A 10,765-nucleotide genomic window follows, 5' to 3' on the forward strand; every position below is an offset into this window, starting at 1 on the left:
AATAATCTACCAGTGAGCTTATAGAACAGACTTACGTCATACCAATGCTTTAATGAAAAATTAAGAACTAGCACACCCTCGCACTGATCGCACGCTTATTGACCTTAGTTTCACCAAAGTTGGCGATTTTACACCTGTAAATTACAAGCTGTAACCCGTTGAAGCTGCCGACTTAAACTTATCCAGATGCAGATCTAGATCACGTGGGAGGAAGATGAAACACTATACTCCCATGAACTAGCACGGGTACCGGGTATAAAAAATATTGCTTCAAACCACGACATTGCCCTTCTGTTTTTACCATTATATTACTCGCTTCGGGTCTAGAAGGCATAAATGTGACCTGCTACCACAAAATGAGCGTAAAGTCGCACCAAGTTGGTAGTTTCGAGACGCTCTGGCTACTGCGTTGGTGTTCCTTGTTTGCCACGCACCTGTTTAAGCCAATAGTATGTTTGTATGTTACCTTGAACAGGTGGACGGCAAACAAAGAACATCAACTCAGCTCAGTCAACCAGGATGTCTCGGAACTACCCGGGGGAACTACCAACTTGCGACTTCACGCTCATTTCGTGGTAGCAGGTCACAAATATACACGACTCAACCTTCAAATATCCAAATGTATCAGTGTATCCAAAAGGTAAACAGTCGCGTGTGCAATACCACCTTCTTACCACTTTTTGATTGAGATGTGACCATGGTGACGTCTTGTCTTGATTTCTTTTATAGGTCTGTCACACTACACCGAATAGGTCTTCCGTACAAGAAACGGATGGCATTTTAGTAAATCCGTTGTTGTTCGTCAATGATCGTTTTATCCCAGCAAACACAAAACGTTTAGAAAACGTTTTCTCTAGGTTCTAGTTTGGTCTTTTACGTCTTCGTCTTCCAAAACGTTTTAAAAACGTTTTAAAAACGTTTTGACTTGGTTAAAATATTGTTCGTTTTACCATGACGTTCAGAAAACGTTTTTAAAACGTTACAAAATATTTCGATTTTTTACGTTATTTTGCCACGTTTATAATACGTTATTTCCAGAACGTTTTCCGAACGTTTTGTACAACGTCAATTAAATGTCTTTCTAAAGCGTTTAATTATTATTTCATATTATCAAAATGTTTTAACACGTAGCCTACTCTGGTTTAAGGCACTGTATGGTCGTAAATCCTGGGGACAGCGGGGACACGTCCGCATACACTTTGGGATATCAAATGTCACCCCACCCGTTTTCGGCAAACACTTCCCTGGTCTAGTTTAGAATTGAAATTTTCTCGCGCTCCGCGTACTTCATCGAATTCAAATTCACCTTCATATTCACATCCAATTCACCGTGATTGGGGGCTAAAATAGTATAACAATATTTGTGTGAATAATACGCGCATCTCCCCGTAAACTTGACCGGTAAAAAGCAATTTGTCTATGTTATACCCCTGATATCTGGTACGTCAGCAATTAACAGAAAGGAAAAAGAGGAGCTATCATGTCAGATGACTGAGGAAAAGGACGGAATCGAAGGATTGAAGAAAGTAAAAAAAAGACAAGATACACATGACAACGCCGACTAAATATTAAATCAACAGGGATTAAATAATTCCTTGAATTCTTATGACAACCCTCCCCCCGACATCTCAAAGAAGAAAAAAGTGAAAGAAAAATTCCTTGTTGTTTATAGATAGCATTAAACGCCTTGATTTGGTATAAAATAGTGTAAAATTGCATATTTTTGCGCGCTTCGTGGGAAATGAACCCAAATGTGTATCAACTTTCACTTCAAAATATGAAACTTAATGTTCGCCTGCTGTGCGCGCATATAAATCCCAGCAATTGTGAAGTCAATGATGTCTGTATATTGTTGATGAATACAAGTTTAACTGTTTAATTCTTTATTATATGTGCATCAATCAGGAAACATGTACCTAATTTGGCAAGTGTTTCACGCAGTCCTTTTTATTATAACAATCTCTTCACCACAGCACGGTTCAATTATATGCATTCGATCGACAACATCACTTCTCGGACGTTGATCTCAATTTGTAGAGATAAGCTTTTGCAACCAACATTTTAAAGTCAGCCTAAGCCTAGCATAAGCTGCTGGTTAGTGAGGAACTGTGTCTTAGAGATTGTGATGTATGACCCGGGTGTTTGACTTGCTTGACATCTTTAAGTGTGACCTATATAAAAGTTTTATGGTTTTGTGAATCGTCTGGCAACCCAAAATTCAAACCTGGAATGTGAAAAATTATACGTTTCACACGATCGTTTATGCTGGCATGCTGTTCTAAGGAATATACATCAAGTTGCTCATCAAAAGGAACTATTTGCATCTGTTTCTTTCAGTTCTACCAAACAAAGGTAAGATTGTATTTTATTATTACTATATTTGCATTAAACATGTTAAGGGTAGACGAGGTATTGTTGGTCGAAGCAACCTAAAAATCGATTTTCATTATCTAGATCAATATATTATTAAAAAATAACACCTTGCTGTTTTGCAAAAGTTCATTCTACAAATCTTATACTTTGCAAACTTGCTTAATTTATTGTTGTTAATGAGTTATGTACGTTTTACAAAAGTTTTGTTGTTTCAGCCCTCTTTACAACGTAACTCAAGAACCGCAGCATGTATAAAAGTATATCTGTGATATTTTAATTCTTCTACACACTTGCTATGAATTGAGCAATACAGTTTTTGCCAAAGCTCACTACCATTCGTAAGATGCTGTGAACTACCAAATCACAACAGTTTAAAATAATTAATAACCTTAAAGCGTGTATGTTTTAGTCAATTTAATCAGTGAAGTTTTAAGTACAATGAGTAACATATGGCATCCACAATATAATGACGGTTGATGTAATTTGAATTCGAGGAAAGTCTTTAAAAGCTGAGGACTTAAGATGTTTTTAATAGGATATTGTTTTTCTAATTATTTACCATTCTTGACTTAAAAGTATGTTGTAAGGTTTGATGATATTCATGGTTTAATTCCGTATTGGTACTACTAAATAAAATACTTGTATGTTCGTGATGCATTCGTATAGCTGGCCTATTCGTCGTGATTGAAAGCTTTATAAAATTGCAATCTCAAAATTGAAAAAGATCGGCGATGTTGTCAGAATCGAAAGGCCGTGCCTACAATTAATTATTTGGTTGAAATTCAAGGTGGTTTATTGACTTGAGTTTTGTCTTGTTTGTCAAATTGTTATACCTATTTCATAAGTCTATCTGACATAATGTGTTAGATGAGTACTATTAGATTAGCATGACACTCATGACACTCGATCATCAGATCGTCGGACAACTTAGTACCTGATTTAATTACAAGTAGGCTATATTATTATTCTCATCTATATCATGTATATTTACACAGGCAAATTCCTGAAAGTAGTAAGTCATCAAGTATAAAAACAGAACACGTGAGAAGTAACATTATTAATTACAAGTGCAAAAAAGAGTGGCCGTGGTTACCCAATATGTAAGCAATATGTGATTAATAGGGGTATTTAGCGCCCAAAACCTCATAATTTGAATAATTACTTTAAAGTCAGGCAGAAGGGTTTACTGGAAATCCATTGAAATGATTATCATGTTGCCGGTTATTGCACCCAGAGGTGTATTTTGTGCACCCAGAACTTCACCTGTACCACCTCAGTCTTGACCTATGTTCTGGGTTAGTCACAAACTCCAAGTCCATGGTTAAAAACAACAGATGGTATGACCTATAAATCATATATTACCCAGAGAAGTTCAAGTACGCTAATTTTTGCCCTAAACAATGGAATGTTGCAGATGTTGGAATATTTATGAAATGATTGCAAATGAATAATGATGTATATTGATTGCTTGGAAGTGGAACACATTTGTTTTTATTTTTAGTGTAATTAATTAGGTTTGTATTGCCTGAAAGCACTGAATTAAAAAAAATCAAAGAGATCGATGACCAGTACGATTCTTTAGCCCTAGGTATGCATGCATAAGAGTTCAAAATGATTAAAAACAACAAGTAGAATTTTTAGCTGTAAATTAAGACCAAAATCAAGTTCATGTAGCCCCTAGCTGTAGTCATTAATTTATTCAAGTTACACATGCGAAACGCCCTGTTCCCATAGACTTTGTGTGCTCCTCTTCCCCATCCTTCCCTCACAACTTTCGATCAACCACACATCTCCAGTAGTTGAAAAGCTACATTGTTCATATTTACAGGGTTGCTAATGTTAGTGGTGTTTTAGCTTTCAAATGACACCAAAACAAACTATGACATTTTATCAATTAAACAGATCACAATTTAAAACTAGTGGCAAATGATGGTCATAGACCACAAACCTAGGTGGGGCGTGTTGGTGTTGTGGAGGTATCTGACCCCTGCAAAATTTTCCAAAAATTTTCCCCTGGTCATGTTGTTTGTTGTCACCGAGTTTGAGTCCCTTTCTCCTTACGGATGTCCAGAAAATGCAATTTTAAAATTTGACCCCAGATGACCTTTGACCTGACCCCTGCAAAATGTTCAAAAATGTTTCCGTGGTCATCAAGTTTGTTGTCACCGAGTTTGAGTCCTGTACCCCTTACAGATGTCCAGAAAAGACATTTTAAGATTTGACCTCTATACGACCTTTGACCTGACCCCTGCAAAATGTTCCCCTGATCATGAGATTTGTTGTCACTGAATTTGAGCCCCATACCCCTTGCAGGTATCCAGAAAGTGAATTCTAAGATTTAACCCCAGATAACCTTTGACCCAAAATGTTCCCCTGATCATTAAGTTTGTTGTCACCAAGTTTGAGCCCCGTACTCCTTACAGATGTACAGGAAATGCATTTCTAAAATTTCACATCTGCATGACCTTTGCCCTGACCCCTGCAAAACGTTCCCTGGTCATGAGATTTGTCGTCACCGACTTTGAGCCCCATACCCCTTACAGATATCCAGATAATACAATTGTAAGATTTTACCCCCTTAATGACCTTTGACCCCAATTCTTTTTTCAAGTTATAGGCGTGTGGTATAGCCGATGCATATATGTGACTCCTCGCCACAACTGAGCCCGGATGTCGCCAGTGCCACTATTGAGATATGCTCCATCGAACTTAACAATAAACAATAGGAAAGAAAGGATTTATTGACTGTTTTATTGATTTTCACTACTTAAATGTCAAGTACTATAGACATGATATACATCATTTTAAAGCTAATTTCAAGCAGAATATTTTGGTTGAATATCTCAAAAATGATGATTGGCGACATCCGGGCTCAGTTGTGGCGAGGAGTCACATATATGCAAATGACATCATTGTACTATATATAATATGTGACAGAAGAAGCAGTTTGAAGGTATTTGGTTAAATACCGGAAATGCCCTCTTAATGACCTTTGACCTCAATTACATGTAGGAGGAGAAGCAATTTGAAGTTATTGTCAGAAAGAAGAAGAAAAAAGAAAGATTGGATAGCAAAACAGTACCTAGCTCGGGGGGTTGTAAACCTCCCAGATAGGTAAGAAAGATCGAATAGCAAAACAGTACCTAGCTCGGTGGGGGGGGGTTGTAAATCCCCCAGCTAGGTAATCAACATGATCAATGCTCATCATCTGCACATTATTATAATATCCACAACAACCATGACAACCGCCAGTGAACTTCTGAATGGTGAAATCGGAGTAAGTGGCTGACATCACCTGCTTGGAGGTCAGTGAAATTAGAGTTGTGACTGGGTTGCAGCAAGGGGTGGTTTTATTACCCAATTGGGAATCAACTTCCAGCTGCAAGTCTGATTCTACTTTTGATCTCTGTTCTGACCATGCTCACTATATAGTATACTTCCATGATTATATGTGCAAGTGACATAGCATTTTGAATTTGTTACAGAGTATGAGTTTTTTGTACCCAAATTTGTCAAAGGTTATTCAATGAATATACAAATATATTGGGGTTCAAGAACTGGGCCATGATAGGTGAGTCTCTGTTGCCAGCGGAAGTACAACACGACTGATTCTAATAGTAATACCTAGGTTTGTGTAAACCCACCTAGGTAATTAGTGTGCCATGTCTCTGATATCAGTATTAGGCCTATCTGTACAAGATTTTTCAATTGGGACATTTTGTATAGGCCTACATGAATTTGTATTATTATTTTTTTCATGATTCAGTGATATAGAGGGTATAAACACATTTTCCAAGTGAAAACTACTCCACTGGATATGCCATTATTTTCACATCAAAGACCCTGGGTCTAGATCGTTCATGTCATTGTACCCTGGCTGGGCTAGCAAGTATTTAGTAAACCTCAAAATTATGCTATTTGTCCCTGTCCCACAAAATGAGTACAAATTCAAAAAGACATACTACAAGTATGCCTGCAATTGCTGCAAAGCCGCGATTTGTTAGCAAATATGTGCAATTTTGGAAAAGACATCTTTAAATTTTAGAAACCAAATCAAAAACCAATCTACAAATGTTTGGGGCACTGACTGAAAAGCTATTGAAGTAGCTACAGCAAAGAACAAATACTTGCAACAAGTTATTTTGTCCTTATTTTCAGAAAGCTGGACCACAGCACATAATTCCAAACTGTCACCCACAAGCATTAAATCACTTGAATCGGCTCAACAATTTGAGCATCATCATGATAATAGCTGCTGCAAACAAACATCAGATGTTAGACATGTTAAAGAATTACAAAAACAAATTCCACTTTCCTCATAGCAGCTATCCCAGAGGTGCCATCAGTTATTTATGGTTTTACTAAACTTTCTTTGCAAGTCACACCGAGACTGCCCACAATATTAACCCTCACAGGTTCTAACACACACTATTACCACAGAGGAACAGCCTCTAGTAAACAAAGGCAAAACAATTTTCCATGACATCAACTTGGGTTTCATACTTTAACCCTCTCTGAGTCTCTGTTGCCAGCGGAAGGAATGGACTAAAAAAGAATACCTAGGTGGGTGTAAACCCACCTAGGTAAATACATAACCCACCACCCTGTTTGGGTGGCGACTGGGAAAACGCATATCCATTAGTATTAGATTACCATCTCTTGTAATCTTTATGTTCTCCTTCGTATAAAGTTTTAAAAGCAAGACAATTACTTATTTTGTACATGTAACATGTCATAAAATCATATAGGCCTTAAGGTCTGGCAACTGCTGGTTCAGAAGTTTAAGATATTGTCCTTCGTTCTGTTGAAACATTTTTCGATGTGCTAAGAACATTGTCGAAAAATATCCATATTCCATATTTTGCAACATTGAAGTTTATCATTTGTTTAAAGAGTGATAGAGTTACGCAATCTGCTGTTTAGTTAGTTATCAATTAGAACTTTGTAAAGAAACATGACAAGATAGCTTTTTATTGTACCTGATTGAAATACAAAAAAACTATGTCAATATTTTGGTGCACTCTTAAGGGATCTAAAATGAGCGTTTATTGCGTTTCGACAGTATTTTTAGAGGGACATGAGAGCACCTCAGACCTATCGAATTGCATTCTGAATACGAAGTCTTTCTGATATCAAATATTTTTCATTTTTGAAAATCACAATATAATACAAATTTTATGACAAATTATAAAAATTGATATAAATTCAAATTTTGATATATAACAATCCTCGAAGTAAATTATATAAATCTAATGACATATTCTTAAAGTGTATGTAGCAGGGGGAAAAGCCGACGGTCAATTGAAAATTTTGACCTTTCATATTGAAGATATGGATTTTTTCCCAAAAGACTTTGTTTTGGGAAAAAATCCATATCTTCAATACGAAAGGTCAAAATTTTCAATTGATCGTCGGCTTTTCATCCCACCTACATACACTTTAAGTATAAATCATCAGATTTGTAAAGTTTACTTCAAGTACTGTTAAATATCAAAAATATCAATTTTAATGATTTGCCATAAAATATGTATTACATTGCGAATTTCAAAAATCAAAATTATTTGATATCAGAAGGACATTCTTCGTATTCAGAATGCAATTCGATATGTCTGATGTGCTCTAATGTCCCACAATAAATACTGTCCAAACGTTCATACCCCAGCCCTTAACTATAAGTTTTGCTTTTTGCAAAACATGCACATGAGGGCCGCATGTGGTTTTATATTAAAACTCCACTCAGCCAAAAATATTTCTATATACATGTATTTTAATATAGGAATATCGAATAGACACGAGAGGTTCTTTAAATATTTTAATATTTCTCAGGAACTGTCATTTTATACCAAACAATCATAACCTGTGCAAAATGTTCCCTTGCCTCCACCCTATACTAGCTTTAAAAACAAAATTATGAATTAAGATGCAATTTTCGTGTGTTCAAAAGTACACAATATGAAATTGTGGTTGATTTACACAATTGAAGTACTAATAATCATGATCATTTATAAATAGGCCATAATTCAAAATAGGCCTATGTTTGACATTTTGCACTTGCGATGAAAATCACAATAACTTTATTCAGTTGTGGGTCAAAGTATCACAAGATACTGAACCATCAACAACGGCAACATCATAAACGATATTGACTTCCAAATTCCATGCGATAATGCATTAAAAATATTTAGCTTTGATTCATATGTCTTTATTCCAGATACGACACCTTAGTCTTGTTGGAGGACATGATCTCAACGAAACCATCAGGAGGATGATGAGGAAGCTGGGAACGAACAATTTGTGGTCCTCCTACAGTGTATAGGGAGAAAAGGCAAGCTGAGCATTAAAGATAGCCCTTTCAAGTTTCTACAAAGTTATCGTCAGTAAGTTTCATAGGCCCAAGATACAATCTATGATTAACATAATATGTCAAATCACGCAGGCCTTTCCTTTTGGGTGAGAAAACAGATCCATAAGCTTCCATAGAGCTAAGATCGGCTAAGCCTAAACAGAATGCATATAATTTGTCATGCTGTCTGAACCAATCATAGTGGGTGTAATATACTCATATTCTGTGACTATAAAATTAAAATATGGATATTTAAATCTGACCCCTAAATCGGACATACGTTTCCAACTTGGTTTTTGTTGTTGTTATTTTAGATTATATGTGTATACTTTATTCATAAACTTATCAAATAAAAAATTCCCTAAGACCACAGACCGCACGTATGGTAACACGTCGACATGTAGGCTTTTGGAAAATCCTAATATTGAGATACAGACCGTTTATTTTGATAAAGGAGTTTAATTTAATACTGAACTCATATCATTTCCACCTTTCTATAGAAGCTTGCATGAAGAATCATCCTCAAGCTAAGGAGGTTGAGATAGAGAAGGGACTTGGAGATTATCTGAAAAGAACACCAAATCTTCCAGGTGGAAAAAAAGTATAAAGTAAGTTCAAATATCATTGCTGAAATGCCAAATTCATTTATTTAATTCATGTAGGCCTAAAACAATGTCTAGGGATTATAATATAAGCACTCATTCTAGACACCACCTTGTCCTCTATTTGTAAACACGTTTAAATGCTAAACATGTTTAGGAATTAATATGTCTTAATGTGTTTAGATATTAAACATATGATGTTTTGAAATTTGACATTGGTGTTTAGGTTTTAAACGTATTTACAAATTGAGGACAAAAAAAAAGTGTTCAATCTCTAGACACTGTTTTTGCAGTGTATTACTATGTTTCTGTATCTGAATATCAAAAGTGCATAAATATTGTTCGTTGAATGTAAAATGAAAAAATATCGCATATCGCACAGCTCATTTTCTTTTAAAAATAATGTTTAAAAAAATAATAAAGCATAGCACAAAGCTATTTTACCAAATGTATCTGAGACATACTTTTTTGTCCTTACATTTCACACACCTACGTGATGTTTCTTTCTCTATGGAGCATTTTGTTTATTTTCACTTCTCTTAGGTTCAGTAGGGGCACCATGCCCCCTCCCCCCACACACCCCCACGCGCGCATTATGATTTCGTTATGGTTTATACAGACCTTGAAAATTACTCAGAATTAATGATACTGATAATATAAATAAGTTGTCTGGATATCTAAGGGTGACGATAACCTGATAGTATTTTTTTATTCATAGAATTTCTTATGCCTATTTATATATATTTTGTCATGGCTGCTATTTTAGTGAGCTGATAGATTTAAGGGGAATCGGGTTTCAGTTCAATTTAAAAATGATGTTTCCCAAAATGATGATCATGCTTATAAATAGATTGTTTTCCATTTTATTATCTATAGAAAGCTGGGAATGTGGATGCAGCGGTACCTGTAGGGGAATTGGAGGATGATGAGCGCGGCGAAAATGAACGTGGCTCCCAACAGGAAGAGGAAGAACAAGACTAGGGACACATTGAAACTGAAGACCACAGGCACTGTACTGGTAAACATGCTAGTTTTACAACATTGTCGGACAAGGTGCTCACTGTCTATTGAAGTATATATATTCGATAAATATAAGGTTTAAGTTTAAAATAGCTGTGATTATATATCAGACTTTTATTTTAAAACATTTCTCATAAGCATGTTAAGATGTTTTGTTTCTGGCGAAGTGACGTCCTAATCGGATTAACTACCATAGCAATAGATGAATACAATTTTTGAATAGATCGCTCTGCACTACAGCAGGTTGCACTCATCACCTGTCTTCAATCATATAATAGATTGAATACAATACCGCTCTTTTCAAACAGGCTAATCTTACAGGTGCAAGTGATTAGCATTTCTTTGACATAATATATGGTTCAATGCATCGGTACCGCATGGACGTTGTAGGCATACGGGGATACAGTCAAAATTTTATTCATCTATT

At 35.8% G+C, this 10,765-nt stretch overlaps 1 long non-coding RNA gene across 1 annotated transcript; it reads left to right on the forward strand.

Annotated features, from left to right (window-relative positions):
* The first annotated feature begins 2,003 nt into the window (after nucleotides 1-2,003).
* Nucleotides 2,004-10,485, forward strand: LOC140155332 (uncharacterized). The gene is made up of 4 exons (XR_011859375.1): nucleotides 2,004-2,352; nucleotides 8,585-8,750; nucleotides 9,217-9,324; nucleotides 10,195-10,485. It is a non-coding gene; the product is annotated as an uncharacterized lncRNA (long non-coding RNA).
* Nucleotides 10,486-10,765: the final 280 nt, after the last annotated feature.

The sequence above is a fragment of the Amphiura filiformis genome, chromosome 6 (genome assembly GCF_039555335.1).
Source record: "Amphiura filiformis chromosome 6, Afil_fr2py, whole genome shotgun sequence".
In the NCBI taxonomy this organism is placed as follows: domain Eukaryota; kingdom Metazoa; phylum Echinodermata; class Ophiuroidea; order Amphilepidida; family Amphiuridae; genus Amphiura; species Amphiura filiformis.